This window comes from Terrapene carolina, unplaced genomic scaffold (genome assembly GCF_002925995.2).
Source record: "Terrapene carolina triunguis isolate 2854851 unplaced genomic scaffold, T_m_triunguis-2.0 Scaffold84, whole genome shotgun sequence".
Classification (NCBI taxonomy): domain Eukaryota; kingdom Metazoa; phylum Chordata; order Testudines; family Emydidae; genus Terrapene; species Terrapene triunguis.
In genome coordinates, this window is record NW_020664435.1 from 36,835,744 (window position 1) to 36,850,423 (window position 14,680).

Below are 14,680 nucleotides of genomic sequence, written 5' to 3' on the forward strand. Positions count from 1 at the left end.
GGGGGGGGGGGGGCACGCAGGGTGTTACGGGGCACCTTACGTGATCTGAGGCTGGCCAGCCGTCTGTTTCTCCGTGGGGGTTCCGCCGCAGCCTTCACCACGAGCCAGTCCACTTTCCTGCCATCCCACGAACTGCTCTGCTCTACGAGCTGCTCCGCTCACCGACCTGTGAGCTGCTCCAGACGCCTCCGCAAACTGCTCCGCTCCGCTCACCGACCTGTGAGCCGTTCCAGCCGTCCCCGCGAACAGCTCCGTTTGCCGTTCCTTGGGCCGCTCCAACCGGCCCCACGCCGCTTGCTGCTCTTCCAGTCGTCCCCACAAATTGCTCCGTCAGCTTCTGAGCAATATAGCTTCAGGCTCCCCCACTAGTTAACACAGCACTCAGTGAGCTCAGCTCTTAATAACTTTAGCTCTTTTGTGATTTCAGCTCTTAGCGATTTCAGCTCATAGTATAGTAGGGGAGCCCCAGTGCTGGTGCACCATTGGCCCAAAGTGAATTCAGCTCAGCAGCCTGTAGCTAGACTCCTAATGGAATCAAAGTTAGCTCTGACATTCAACAGTGGAGAGAGGAGGTGGTACAATTGGTATTTCAAACCCTCAGAGGGGGGCCCATACCATCAGGTACAAATACCTGTCCCTGTCCTCTCTCAATTCACTGGGTTTTGTAACCCATGCCCCTTGTCAAGCTAGTGCTACTTAGGTAATGGTGAAGGACTCACTCAGTCCTTCTGTCATACAACAGTTCCACTGGCCTTGATTCACAGAATCAGGGTAACAAAACTTGATTCTTCCTGCCCTAATAACAGAGAAACTAGGGATCCCACAGCAGCCAATGTAACCACTTTCAGTTGCTGCTGTTTCATGCCAGGCGAGTGGGTGTGCCTATGCAAACAAGATTAGCCCCTGGAGTTCTTTTCCACACTCGCCATAATTCACCACCAGATGTCAGGGTAGAGCTCATCCTGACTCTGCTTACATTAACAAAGGCTTGCAGAAAAACACCATAAAGTCACTCTCTTCAGTTGACATAATTAAGGTGGTGAGAGTATCAGGACACTTTGATTTGCATAAAACAATAATTAATTTTAAGATTAAGGCTCTAAATAAGTAGAAATCAATGATAGTTTAAAATTAGAAAATCCAACATGGTGGACCAAAATGGTAGAGACAGAAATGACATGGTTTAAATTTAGAGTGAAAAATTCCAGAAGGTTCCAGCAACTATGAGGGAGGAGCTCTACCCAAGATGGTGTCAGAGGGAGGAGCTTAGCTATCTAAAAATAGTACACCTCTACCTATAACGCGACCCGATATAACACGAATTCGGATATAACGCGGTAAAGCAGTTCTCCGGGGGAGGGGCTGCGCACTCCGGTGGATCAAAGCAAGTTCAATATAACGTGGTTTCACCTATAACGCAGTAAGATTTTTTTTTTGGCTCCCAAGGACAGCGTTATATCGAGGTAGAGGTGTATGACAAAAGAGGGGAGGAGCTAGACAGGAAAAGGAAATATGCTAATATCTGGAAGCTGATTGACTGAGCCAGGCTAATATATTATGTTAATGAGTTGACCTTGAGCGAGCAACCAGTATATAAGGCCAACAGCCAGCAGGCTTAAAAGATGGAGTTTTCGTGTGATTAAGGCCTTGGCTACACTTGGGGATTCACAGCGCTGCCGCGGCAGCGCTGTGAAGCGCGAGTGTAGTCGCGCCGCCAGCGCTGCGAGAGCTCTATCGCAGCGCTGCAAGTACTCCACCTCTCCGAGGGGAATAGCGTGCAGCGCTGCGAGGGGAATAGCGTGCAGTGCTGCACTCGCTGCGCTCGGGGGGGGGGCGTTTTCACACCCCTGGGCGCAGCAAGTTGCAACGCTGTACAGCGCCAGTGTAGCCAAGGCCAAGAACCAGCTAGCAGGCTTGTATGTATGTGAGAAGCCAGGAAGAGAAGATCAAGCAACAGCATTCTAAACCTCTAAAGCAGACAGTCTGAGGTAAATGACGGCAGCAGCAGCTTCCAGAGATTGGGTGGCCACTGCAGGTGGAACAGATTGTTTTAGGATAAGTAGTTAACCCATATTTCAAGGACTATTTAAGGTGAAGTGGCCCATTTACTTCCCTCCAATCATAGGAGGGAAAGGAAGGGGTGGGGGAGGAAGGCAATTGGGGGCTTGTTAGTGGGTTATATATTGTAATAAGCCATAAATCCAGTGTCTCTATTCAGTCCATGACTTTTAGTGTCTAGCAGAGTAATGGATTGAAGCTCCCAGGCTTGTCTTTTGAAAGTGGTGTGCAGGTTTCCTTTGAGGGTGAGGACCAATGAGTCAGGTATAGCATGAGTTTTTGTGAGAAGTGTTCACCTGCAGGTGATGTGGTGTTTCTGTCTTTTTATCATTTTCCTGTGTGAGTTCATTTGAGAGCATAGTGATTGTCTGGTTTTACTCACATAGTAGTTGTTGGGGCATTTAGTGCACTGGATAAGGTAGACCACATACTGTGATAAGCATGTGTATAAACTGTTCCACCTTGTATTTAGCTTTGACACTCTCAGTATGTTTTTCAGACCTGAAGAAGAGCTCAGTGTAAGCTCAAAAGCTTGTCTCTCTCACCAACAGAAGTTGGTCCTATAAAAAATATTACTTCACCCACCTTGTCTCTCACAATAAATTATGTCCATTTTCCTTTATCCACTCCTTTATTTACATATTCAAAAATGCGAATAGGCATGAATTTCCTTTGCAGGTGCTTTTGAGGTGTTCTATTATTCTATTTTAACTATAACTTCTATTAATAAACTAGGTACAGATGTAAGACTTACTGATCTGCAATTCCTAGGATCACTCCTAGAACTTTAAAAAAAAAAATAGGTATAACATTTGGTGTCCTCACATCAGCCAATATAGTAGCTGTTTTTAATGAGATTGCATATTTTTTCTAGCAGCAAAGTCACTTCATCCTTAAGTTCTTTCAAAATTTAATATCTCTTCTTCTGAAACCTGAGTATTTGATAGTGCCTTTTGACTGGAAGAATCTCAAAATGATGTATAAGCTATATATAGGGATGGCTACACAAAGAATTTGCACTGACATAACTAAACTGGTTTCTACATAAAAGTAGTTAAATCAGTCCAACCCTCTTGTACAGACACTTTTATATCAGAGTAGGCTAATATTGATTGATCTTAATTTGGCTGTTATCTAATTTCAGTTTAAATCTGACCTTCCCAACATGGGGTGGCTAGGGCAAGGTGGTTTGTATCCTGTATGAACCCAACTGTAACTTTCACAGCCACTTCTAGTTTATGCAAGGTGTTCTTTCCCATGTTCACCCAGTTTCCAAACCATAGCTCTTATTACACTGCCATTGGAAAGAAGTAGGTTTTCTTTTCTATCATTTTAATATTTGTGTATACTTGCATTGTTGCTGCCCTACAACCTCAGTAGGTTTTCTGTATATTGCAAGTCTGAATAAGTTTTATTTTCAACTAAAAGAAAATAACAAAATAAAGAACAAAACTGAAGCCTCTTGAGAACAGTGTTTCCTATGTAACATTCTGCAGCAATTCTGTTTTACAAAATGGCCGCTGACCCTGGAGAAGGCAGAGTCCTAAGAAAAGGATGAATCCAAATGATAGCTTTGAAAGACATGCACAATAAAATGACGTGGATATTCTGTTTCTAAGGGGTTGGCATACACAGACACACTGCTTATTGTCACAACAGTTCCAGTGTACTCTATTTGTATAACTCCTTTCTTTGTGGGCATTCTGGATGGTAGCACCATTAACTTTCGTTGCCTTTTGCTGCACTGCCAGGCTCTCACACGTTGGTGCACAGATTCCATGGTATGGAGGCTGTGGGGAGGCATCCCTGCATACCACTTGTGCTGGCTGTACTTGAAGGCTGAATTTCACCTTAAAGTCCTGTGATAAATGAAGGGGGGGTAGCTCCCTTTTATGGACAGCCAGCCAGTTAGCTATAAAATCCCTCTTGGTAGCTGTTCTCTGCTTGCTTTACCTGTAAAGGGTTAAAAAGCCTCCCTGAATAGATACAAAAAAGAAAAGAAAAAAAGAAGGGAGTGGGCACCTGATCAAAAGAGCCAATGGGAGGGCTAGAACTTTTTAAAAGTGGGGAAGAAACTTCCTTTTGTGGTCTGTTCTCTCTGGGCTGGAGGGACACAGAGCAGCAATGCAATAAACAGGAATGCTGCATAAGTTTGTCATACCTGGTTCAAACCTATCTTCCATACCTAGAAGGAATCATTGGGACAGGGAATGTTTAGATAGACGCGATCAGGTTTATTTCTTTATTTTGGCTTGTGGATCTCCTCTATGCTAACCCCAGATGCTTTTGTTTGCTTATAACCTTTAAGCTGAACCCCCCAAGAAAACTATTTTGGGTGCTTATTTTTTGGAATTGCTCTTTAAAATCTAACAAAAGCCTAAGTTCCAGATATATTTTCTTTTTGTTTTTAATAAAATTTACCCTTTTTTAAGAACAGGATTTGGATTTTTGTGTCCTAAGAGGTTTGTGCATATGCTGTTTGATTAGCTGGTGGCAACAACTGACTTCCTTTGTTTTCTTTCTCAGCTGTTCCCTGGGGAGGGGGGAAGGGGTGTGAAAGGGCTTGAGGGTACCCCACCGGAAAGAGTTCACAAGTGTATCTTCCTGGGTTCCAAAAAGGGGGTTGCATTTAGGTGGTGGCAGCATTTACCAAGCCACGGTCAGAGAAAAGCTGTAACTTTGGGAATTTAATACCAGCCTGAAGTGGCCAGTATTAATTTTTTGAATCCTTGCGGGCCCCCACCTTCTGCACGTGAAGTGCCAGAGTGGGGATTCAGCCTTGACAGATCCCAATCCTGCAAATAATGAATGTGCTTAGTTTTAAGTATGTGAATAGTCCTATTGAGTTAGTTGTGAATGCCACCCCCATGTTCTTAAAGATATTTAGGCACCTAATTTCATTTGAAATCAATGGGTGTTGATTACTTTATCAATACACAATACTTTTGTGAATCACACCCAAATGTATTTACTGGAGTCCAGTTGTTTCCTCACCAAGTATCTTATTTTCAGTCCCCTCCCTTAAACATGTACAATAACTAGGCTTTAGTCATTTTTATATGAAATAGAGACTATGCTACTGCATCAAGTATATTGTAATAATGATTTTCTTTAATACAGCATCTTACAGGACTGGCTTGCAACACTCTCAATTGAATAAAGGTGAAAAATTACTCTGCTACACTTCACTATAATTTCAAACAATAAATCTCTAACACGATAGTGCTACAGACTCTAATGCTGGGAATGTTTCCATTATCAGTCTCACACTGCATCGAGATACTTATTTCAAATAAGTATAAGTAAGAAATACTAGTTTTTAAGAGACCTACTTTGCTAGGGTCTAGGGTGCCAATCCTCAACTGCTTTTAAGGTCAATGGAAATATTCCCATTTTCTTTTGTAGGAGTTGGTGGAGGCTGGAAATGGCATGGAGGATGTGGGGAGAGAAGGTTAATTTTAACTTCAACATTTTGTTGAAATCTGGGCCAGGTCCCCAGCAAATGAAAGTGGCCATCTTGGGCATGCTGCATCTGTACTGGGTTTGTGGTCAAACAGAACAGGTGTCTGCACCCAAAAAAGCACATGACAACCGGATCCTTGTTGGCAATATCAGTAAAGAGCCAAAGACTGAAGATGATAAAAAGTAGGTGTATGTCCACTGAAGGTACTGTCTATATAGTATTTAGGAAACATTATTCAATATAAGGTAATAGTTTTGCCAAATTTAAAGAGAAGAAGAATTCTGTTTCCTGATCTTGCTTGTGCCTCCCTTGGGAGAGTTTAGAATTCCACACATAAGCCAGCATTCCATGTGAAACATACAGTTCTGAGATGGATTCAGTCAATAAATATGGAAAACAAGAAACTGTTCAATGTCCCTTAGTAGTGTCTAAAACTGTTCTTCTGATAGTAAGTAAAGGGATTAGGAATACAGAAGTGCTGGGAAATGCCAAATGATGCCCAGCAGGTAAAACTAAATGAAACTTCAGTAAGAGGCCCAGATCATCCTAGCAGTTTGCCCCCAGCAACTCCAAATGCTTCAAACACCCAGCATGAAGAAGTCTGCACCCAGGAATCTAAGAAACCTGCAGATAACAAAGCTAATAGTGCCTGATTCTTAAAAGTATATCACAATAAACTGCCATTAGACTATTAGAAGCAAATAATGTGTATATAATTTGGCCCTGTTTCCGTTCATGTATTGCCTCTGACTAGATTATGAGTTCAGTGCTTTTTGTTCAAAATGATTAGATGAAACTTTAATGTAAAGTTTTCAGCCTGGGGCTTGCTCATTAACTGCTTGCTGCAAACACTGTTTTGAGTATGGAAAAACAAACAACTTGAACTGTCTCTTGATTAGATAAGCATAAATTCTAGAGTCTTGTTTCTGGTGCAATGCTTGCAAATATGAATTTATATTTGCATTTTGTGAATATTCTGCAATAGTTGCTTTTTTCAAAATGAACACAGGCCTTGATGAAACAGATACCTCATTCCAGCATGAAAAGGGTTAAAGAGAGCCTATGGGCCCAGCTAGCCCAGCCCTGCAATACCTGCAGTCAATGCCAAGCCTGGAGGTGAAAGAACAGGAGAGAGAATGAAGACTCCTGAGAGGCAGGAGGTAACTTTGCCCCTCTACATGAAGGGAGCATCACAAGGCAGACAGCCACTGGCAGAGAAGCAGTGTGTCCACGACTGAGGGCAGGTCTACACTACAGGGAAAAGTCTATCTAAGGTATGCAATTTGAGTTACGTTAGCAGCGTGAACTGTAGTATTTGATTATAAAGAAACAGTGGGGCTAAGCCCCTCCTACCTTACATCCACCTTGCCGAGCGGGTCCTGATGCTAGTGGAGGCCAGAAGGTTCCCAGCCTAAGGTCAGGAACCAGTTACTGCTGCCAGGAAAGCATGAGGACCAGAAGCAGGATGGATAAAAATCAATGATTTTAAAAAATCAGATTTTTTTTATTTAAATCAGATTTTTTTGATAAAATGCTTTTTGAGGAAAAAGCCTATCTCATCATGGAATAGGGATTATAAATTCTAATTCTATAGTATGAGACAATATATTCATGTAAAGTTTAAGAAAAGTTTTGTAAATGACTTCCAATAGTTCATGGATTAGGGACCCAATCTTATGGGGTTCCAGGGGCTTCTGAATAGATTATTTAGGTTAATCTATCTACCCAATGGGACTCAGTGCTCAGTCTAGACGATACCATCAGATATGCTTAGTTTTGCAGTTCTCAAACTGTGGATTTGTGTCTCCAGAGATAACATGTTTGTTAACAGCAAAAATGATTTTAAATAAATAAAAAAATAATATAGAGAGGTGAGAAATAACAGACCTCAACCCTATTATCCCTCTGCAAATTTGTGTACACAGAGTCAATCCCTTACCTCTCTCTAAAAGTGAAAAGTTTCAAAAAGTTCAATGAATAGAAAATTGTTGGGGGCATCCTAGATCTGGACAAGGAGAAGAAGTCAGGAGATAAATGTGAAATGGAAGGGACAGGCAGTAGAAACAAAAGTGAAACTGTTTGAGCGGCATATTCCAGAAGTCTTGAGGTCTTTCTGAGTGTAGCCTTCATTGATTTGAGATCTACCATACCATTCTCTCACTAGAAGGGAAAACCTATAATGGCAGCAGGCCGTAAAAGAGACCCAGTTTGGGAATAAGAACCATTCAAGACATATATTAGGGTTACCATATTTAAAAAATAAAAAAAGAGGACACTCCATGGGGCCCCGGCTCCGCCCCCTCCCCTGAGCACCCCGCATTCCCCCTCCTCCCTCCCAGCCACACGAAAAGGGCTGCCCGAGCGCTACCGGCTTCATGGTTTGCCGGGCAGCCCCCAGACCCTGCGCCCCCCGCTGACGCTTCCCGGGCACTGCTGGACCCCGGGGGGGGGGCACAGGGTCTGGGGGCTGCCCGGCAAACCGTGAAGCCGGTAGCGCTCGGGCTTCGGGCAGCCCCCATACCTCCGGACCCTGCGCCCCCGGCCAGGCACTTCCCCTCCCGGACTCCGGCGGCTGCTGTGCTCCCTGAACTCCTGGGATCTGTAAGCGCCAAGCTGCCCGAGCCCGGTAGCGCTCGGGCAACTCGGCACTTACAGAGCCCAGGAGTCAGGGAGCACAGCAGTCCCCGGTGCCAGCTCTAAGGTAAGCCAGGGAGTATTTTTCCCGGACATGTTCGGCTTTTTGGAAATTCCCCCCGGATGGGGGTTTGATTACCAAAAAGCTGGACATGTACGGGAAAAGCCGGACGTATGGTAACCCAACATATATGTTTGAGGTAATCTTTGGGGGGGAGAGATAGTTCAGTGGTTTGAGCATTGGCCTGCTAAACCCAGGGTTGTAAGTTCTATCCTTGAGGGGGCCATTTAGGGATCTGGGGTAAAAATCTGTCTGGGGATTGGCCCTGCTTTGAGCAGGGGGTTGGACTAGATGACCTCCTGAGGTCCCTTCCCACCCTTATGATCTATGTTTGTTGATGATGATTTAAAGAAAGTCACACCAGTGAACTTGTGGAAGTCACTTAAGCATTTGGATTCAGAGACTGTTGAAGTGATAATCTTACTTTTAACAGCAGTAGCTTCTTCTGCTGGTGTAGAAAGAATATTTTCTTCCTTTGGACTAATTCATTCCAAATTGAGAAATTGTTTGGGACCTGAAAAAGCAGGAAAGTTTGTTCATAAGCTGGAAAAGAAAAACAAACAGGAAAATGAAGGTGAAGACAACTGAGTTAGCTGCAGAAGCCAATATTTTAAGTTTCCCATGTTGACCTGGCTGACATAGTCAATTTAATTTTTTTTTTAATATTTCATTTAACTATTTTAGTTAAAAACAATTTTAACAAAAACAAACCTGATTTAAAAAAATCTTGAATGTTTAACTCAATTCAAAAATTCATATGCTTGTTTTGTTAAAGTATTATGTTTGCTGTTGAAGAAAAAATCCAGAATACATAATGTTGTTGTTTTAGTTAAATAAAGCAATTTAAATGTCTGTCTGGTGATGTTCTCCTCCTAATACAGCATGGCAAGAAAATCCTCCAAATATTAATGATTAACCTGTTGAACTGGAAATAGTTCACCTCCCAAATGACTTCATAAATATCTGCTTAAATTCCCCTTGGTAAATGAAATAACCAAACAATCATTCATTTTCTGATATAGCTATAAAACTAATCTGGAAAGTTTTCAAAATAAATCACTTAAAATGTATAGTTTGTACCTTCTAAAAATGAAACCTACATCTATCTCTGAGTTATGAAGAATATGTATTAAGGTTATAACAACCAACAAGAATGCATTTTTATGTAGAAATCCATGATTAAATCGAGTCTTCCTGCCTAGTGATTTAAATCAACTTGATTTAAATCAAATCCACCCTGGCCAGAAGTGAGGTGCACTAACAGCTAGGCTGCCTGGCCGTCTGAGTACCCTATCACACAGGCAAAGTGAAGTTGTTTTCAAAAGTTCAATAACTGTTTGTGAATATTTTTTCAAGTGATCTCCTACCCACATAGTCCCTGAAGCTTAACTATCTGTCCCAACTTGTATTTAGCTCAGACACTCGGATTTCTTTCCCCAGACCTGAAGAAGAGCTCTGTGTAGTTTGAAAGCTTGTACCTTCCACTAGCAGAAGTTGGTCCAATAAAAGATATTATCTCACCTACCTTGTTTCTTCTTTATATTTATATATATATATATATGAATATTTGTCTAATTCTAGTGGTATCATGACCCCAGGGGAGCTCCAGCTACCTGATTCAGATATCTTCATTTGCATACTTAATATAAGATGAAAGGAACACACTTCGAGGAAAAGGCAGCACATTTTAAATTGTTAAAAGAAAGTTGTCTTAACACAATGAGTAATTAACCATATAACTTAGTACTGAGGGAAATAGTTTAACAGAAATAAAAAAGGAGTAGATTTACTGGGATAAGGGAAAATATCCAGAGTTACTCATTAGATAAAATTTTACATGGTAAATCAATTTTATACTGCAGGATTTACAACGCATTGTCACAGTCTGGGACTAAGAAGAGATTTCCTTTTAGCCATATTACTGTATAAATATCCATTATGAAGATCTTACATCCTCCTCTAAAGATCTGTTACCGACCACTGTTGAAGACAGGGTATGGGATTAGATATGCTATTGACACTTCCTTTGTTCTGAGAATTTGTTTTCTGCTTCCACTTTCTCTCTGTCCCCAGTAAAAAGCAATTTATAACAAAGGATATCCCTGGAAAACTAAAATTAAAATACTGAGGGGGTGAGTCCTGTATCTGGCTGATACCTGGGCTGGAAGTTTGGTCTCAGTATCTGTTCCGTTCCTGAGTCTATCTGTATGACTTCTTTTCTGGCTCATACCACTCAAGGACAGCTGCTAAAAACCTCATGCTGCTACGCTGGGCATGTGTGCTACATTAAATATGGATGCCAGGTATGAGCATTCCTCCACTGAACACGCTCCCCGGAACTCCAATTGACCTTCCTTTGATGGTCATAATATTTTTGTCTTTACTCTAAAAAATAAGTTCACTGCAATTTGGGCTGACCACCAGACTGCCAATTAGTATAGTCTGTCTGGAAATAGACTGTATCCTGACAACTGGCCTAACCAGTTCTAATTTAGAAATAACTGTTCAAAAGTGTACCCCCAGAACAAAAGGGGGATGGGGTACACTCTGTTATCATGACTGAACTTGATACCTAGAGTCAAATGTACATAACAGACACATGTGAACAAAACATGTCTTAAATAGCTAACAAAAAATCCATACAGATTTGAAGTGAAAAGAAAAATTAAAAAGTGTGTGTGTATATGTATATGTATATATATATATATATGTAAATGGAATGCCAAACAAAAATAGTTTCAGAAGTGGGGTACCAAATTTTTTTGGGGCACTCTTGGTTTTATGATGATTATATAGATAGGCATCACAGAAACTTGGTGGAATGAGGATAATCAGTGGGACACAGTAATACCAGGGTACAAAATTACAAAATATATCAGAAGGACAGAACAGCTTGTGCTGGTGGGAGAAAGGCACTATATCATATTTATCAAATGAAATAAAAATCTTAAATGAACCAAATTGTACCATAGAAGCTCTATGGATAGTAATTCCATGCTCTAATAATATAGCAGGAGGGATATATTACCGACTCCCTCACCCAGCTGATGATAGTGACTGTGAAATGCTCAGGGAGATTAGAGAGGCTATAAAAATAAAAAAACTCAATGATAATTGGAGATTTCAACTATCCCCATATTGATTGGGTACATGTCACCTCAGGACAGGATGCAGAGATAAATTTTCTTGAGACCTTAAATGACTGCTTCTTGGAGCATCTAGTTCTAGAACCCACAAGAGGAGAGGCAACTCTTGATTTAGTCCTAAGTGGAGCACAGGATCTGGCCCAAGAAGTGATTATAGCTGGACCGCTTGGTAATAGTGACCATAATATAATTAAATTAAACATCCCTGTGGTGGGGAAAACACCACAGCAGCCCAACACTGTAGCATCTAATTTCAGAAAGGGGGACAACACAGAAATGAGGAAGTTAGTTAAACAGAAATTAAAAGGTACAGTGCCAAAAGTGAAATCCCTGCAAGCTGAATGGAAACTTTTAAAAGACACCATAATAGAGGCTCAACTTAAATGTATACCCCAAATTAAAAAACAAAATAAGAGAACCAAAAAAATGCCACTGTGGCTAAACCACAAAGTAAAAGAAGCAGTGAGAGACAAAAAGGCATCCTTTAAAAAGTGGAAGTTAAATCCTATTGAGGAAAATAGAAAGTAGCATAAACTCTGGCAAATGAATTGTAAAAATATAATTAGGAAGGCCAAAAAAGATTTGAAGAAAAACTAGCCAAAGACTCAAAAAGTAATAGCAATTTTTTTTAAGTACATCAGAAGCAGGAAGCCTGCTAAACAACCAGTGGGGCCACTGGACGATTGAGATTCTAAAGGAGCATGATAAGGCTATTGCGGAGAAACTAAATGAATTCTTTGCATCCGTCTTCACTGCTGAGGGTAAAAGGGAGATTCCCAAACCGGAACCATTCTTTTTAGGTGACAAATCTGAGGGACTGTCCCAGATGGAGGTATCATTAGAGGAGGTTTCGGAACAAATTGATAAATTAAACAGTAATAAGTCACCAGGACCAGATGGTATTCATCCAACAGTTCTGAAGGAAATAAAATGTCTAATTGCAGAAGTGTAGGTTGTAACCTATCATTTAAATCAGCATCTACACCAAACAACTGGAGGATAGCTAATGTGACACCAATTATTTAAAAGGGCTCCACAGGTGATCCCGGCAATTACAGGCCGGTAAGCCTGACTTCAGTACCAGCCAAACTGGTTGAAACTATAGTAAAGAATAAAATTGTCAAACACGTAGATGAACATAATTTGTTGGGGAAAAGTCAACATGGTTTTTGTAAAAGGAACTCATACCTCGCCAATCTACTAGAATTATTTGAGGGGGACAACAAGCACGTGGAGAAGGGGGATCAGAAAGCCCTCACCAAAGGCTCACCAAAGGCTCTTAAGGTAAGTAAGTTGTCATGAGATAAGAGGGAAGATCCTCTCATGGATTGGTAACTGGTTAAAAGATAGGAAACAAAGGGTAGGTATAAATGGTCAGTATTCAGAATTGAAAGAGGTAAATAGTGGTGTCTCCCAGGGGAGACATATTTATAAATGATCTGGAAAAAGGGGTAAACAGTGAGGCGGCAAAATTTGCAGATGATACAAAACTACTCAAGATAGTTAAGTCCCAGGCAGATTGCAAAAAACTACAAAAGGATCTCTTAAAACTGGGTGACTGGGCAACAAAATGGCAGATGAAATTCAATATTGATAAATGCAAAGTAATGCACATTGGAAAACATAATTCCAACTATACATATAAAATTAGCTGTTACCACTCAAGAACGAGATCTTGGAGTCATTGTGGATATTTTTCTGAAAACATCCATTCAATGTGCAGCGGCAGTCAAAAAAGCAAACAGAATGTTGGGAATCATTAAGAAAGGGATAGAGAAGACAGAACATATCATATTGCCTCTATATAAATCCATAGTATGCCCACGTCCTGAATACTGCGTGCAGATGTGGTTGCCCCATCTCAAAAAAGATATATTGGAATTGGAAAAGATTCAGAAAAGGGCAACAAAAATTATTAGGGGTATGGAACGGCTTCCATAGGAGGAGAGATTAATAAGACTGGGACTTTTCAGCTTTGAAAAGAGACGACTAAGGGGGGATGTGATAGAGGTCTATTAAACCATGACTGGTGTGGAGAAAGTAGATAAGGAAGTGTTATTTACTCCTTCTCATAACACATGAACTAGGGGTCACCAAATGAAATGACTAGATAGCAGGTTTAAAACAAACAAAAAGAAGTATATTTTCACACAACACACAGTCAACCTGTGGAACTCCTTGCCAGAGGATGTTGTGAAGGTCAAGACTATAACAGGGTTCAAAAAAGAACTAGATACATTCATGGAGGATAGGTTCATCATTGGCTATTAGCCAGGATGGGCTGGGATGGTGTCCCTAGCCTCTGTTTGCCAGAAGCTGGGAATGGGAGACAAGGAATGGATCACTTGATGATTACCTGTTCTGTTCATTCCCTCTGGGGCACCTGGCATTGGCCACTGTTGGAAGACAGGATACTGGGCTAGATGGACCTTTGATCTGACCCAGTATGGCCACTCTTACGTTATTTTCCTGCAAGCCAATGGGTAGTGAATGTTTTGTTTCAATGTAAGGCTTTAACATACAGAAGTGGAATGCTGATGTACTTAAAATTCCATTCCGTTTTAAGTGACTTAAAAGTAAGCAGCTAGAGGATACAGTGCAGATACTATGAAAATATAACAGTGCAGAGAAAATTATTATCCCTTAAGCTGTATCTATTTTTCTGTTTATTCCAGAGGCAAATCATGTTTCAACATGTGCACATTTCATTGCTGTCAAGTCAAATTTGGTCTGGATTGTAAAATTCAGTAAGGGTGGAAAAAATGTCTTTAATAACTATTAATTTCAGTCATGACTAACTTGAGAATATAATTAAAATGTGATACAAGACAGTCTTTTTTTCTGTTCATTCTGTAAAATCACTAGGGTGGAGGGTTTCATTTGGCTGTATTTTTCTATTCTCAGGTAAGTTTTGTCTGACTAAGGTAATATAAAACAGAATAGTCTGTGTATCTGTGCCACAGTGGATTCAGAACTGTTTACCTGGATGTCATAGCCTCAACAGTGCTACCCGTTAATGGAAAATTTTCTTTAGCTGTAGGACCTGAATGCACAAAAGGAGTTAAGCATTGTGACATTGAGCATCATAGCATCTAAGCTTTAAGTGCCTAGAAAATCACTGATTCACAAAGCCTGAGTTCAGTGCCTAAACTCCTATATAATGAATGGGAAGAGACTGGCACCATAGGGTATGTCTACATGTTCAGACTTGTGCTGCAGCCTGGGTTTCAAGACCCTCCCACCTTGCTGAGTTTCAGAGCCTGGGCTCCAGCCTGGACCTGAATGTGTGAGCCCTGCAAGCCTGAGTCATTTCACCAG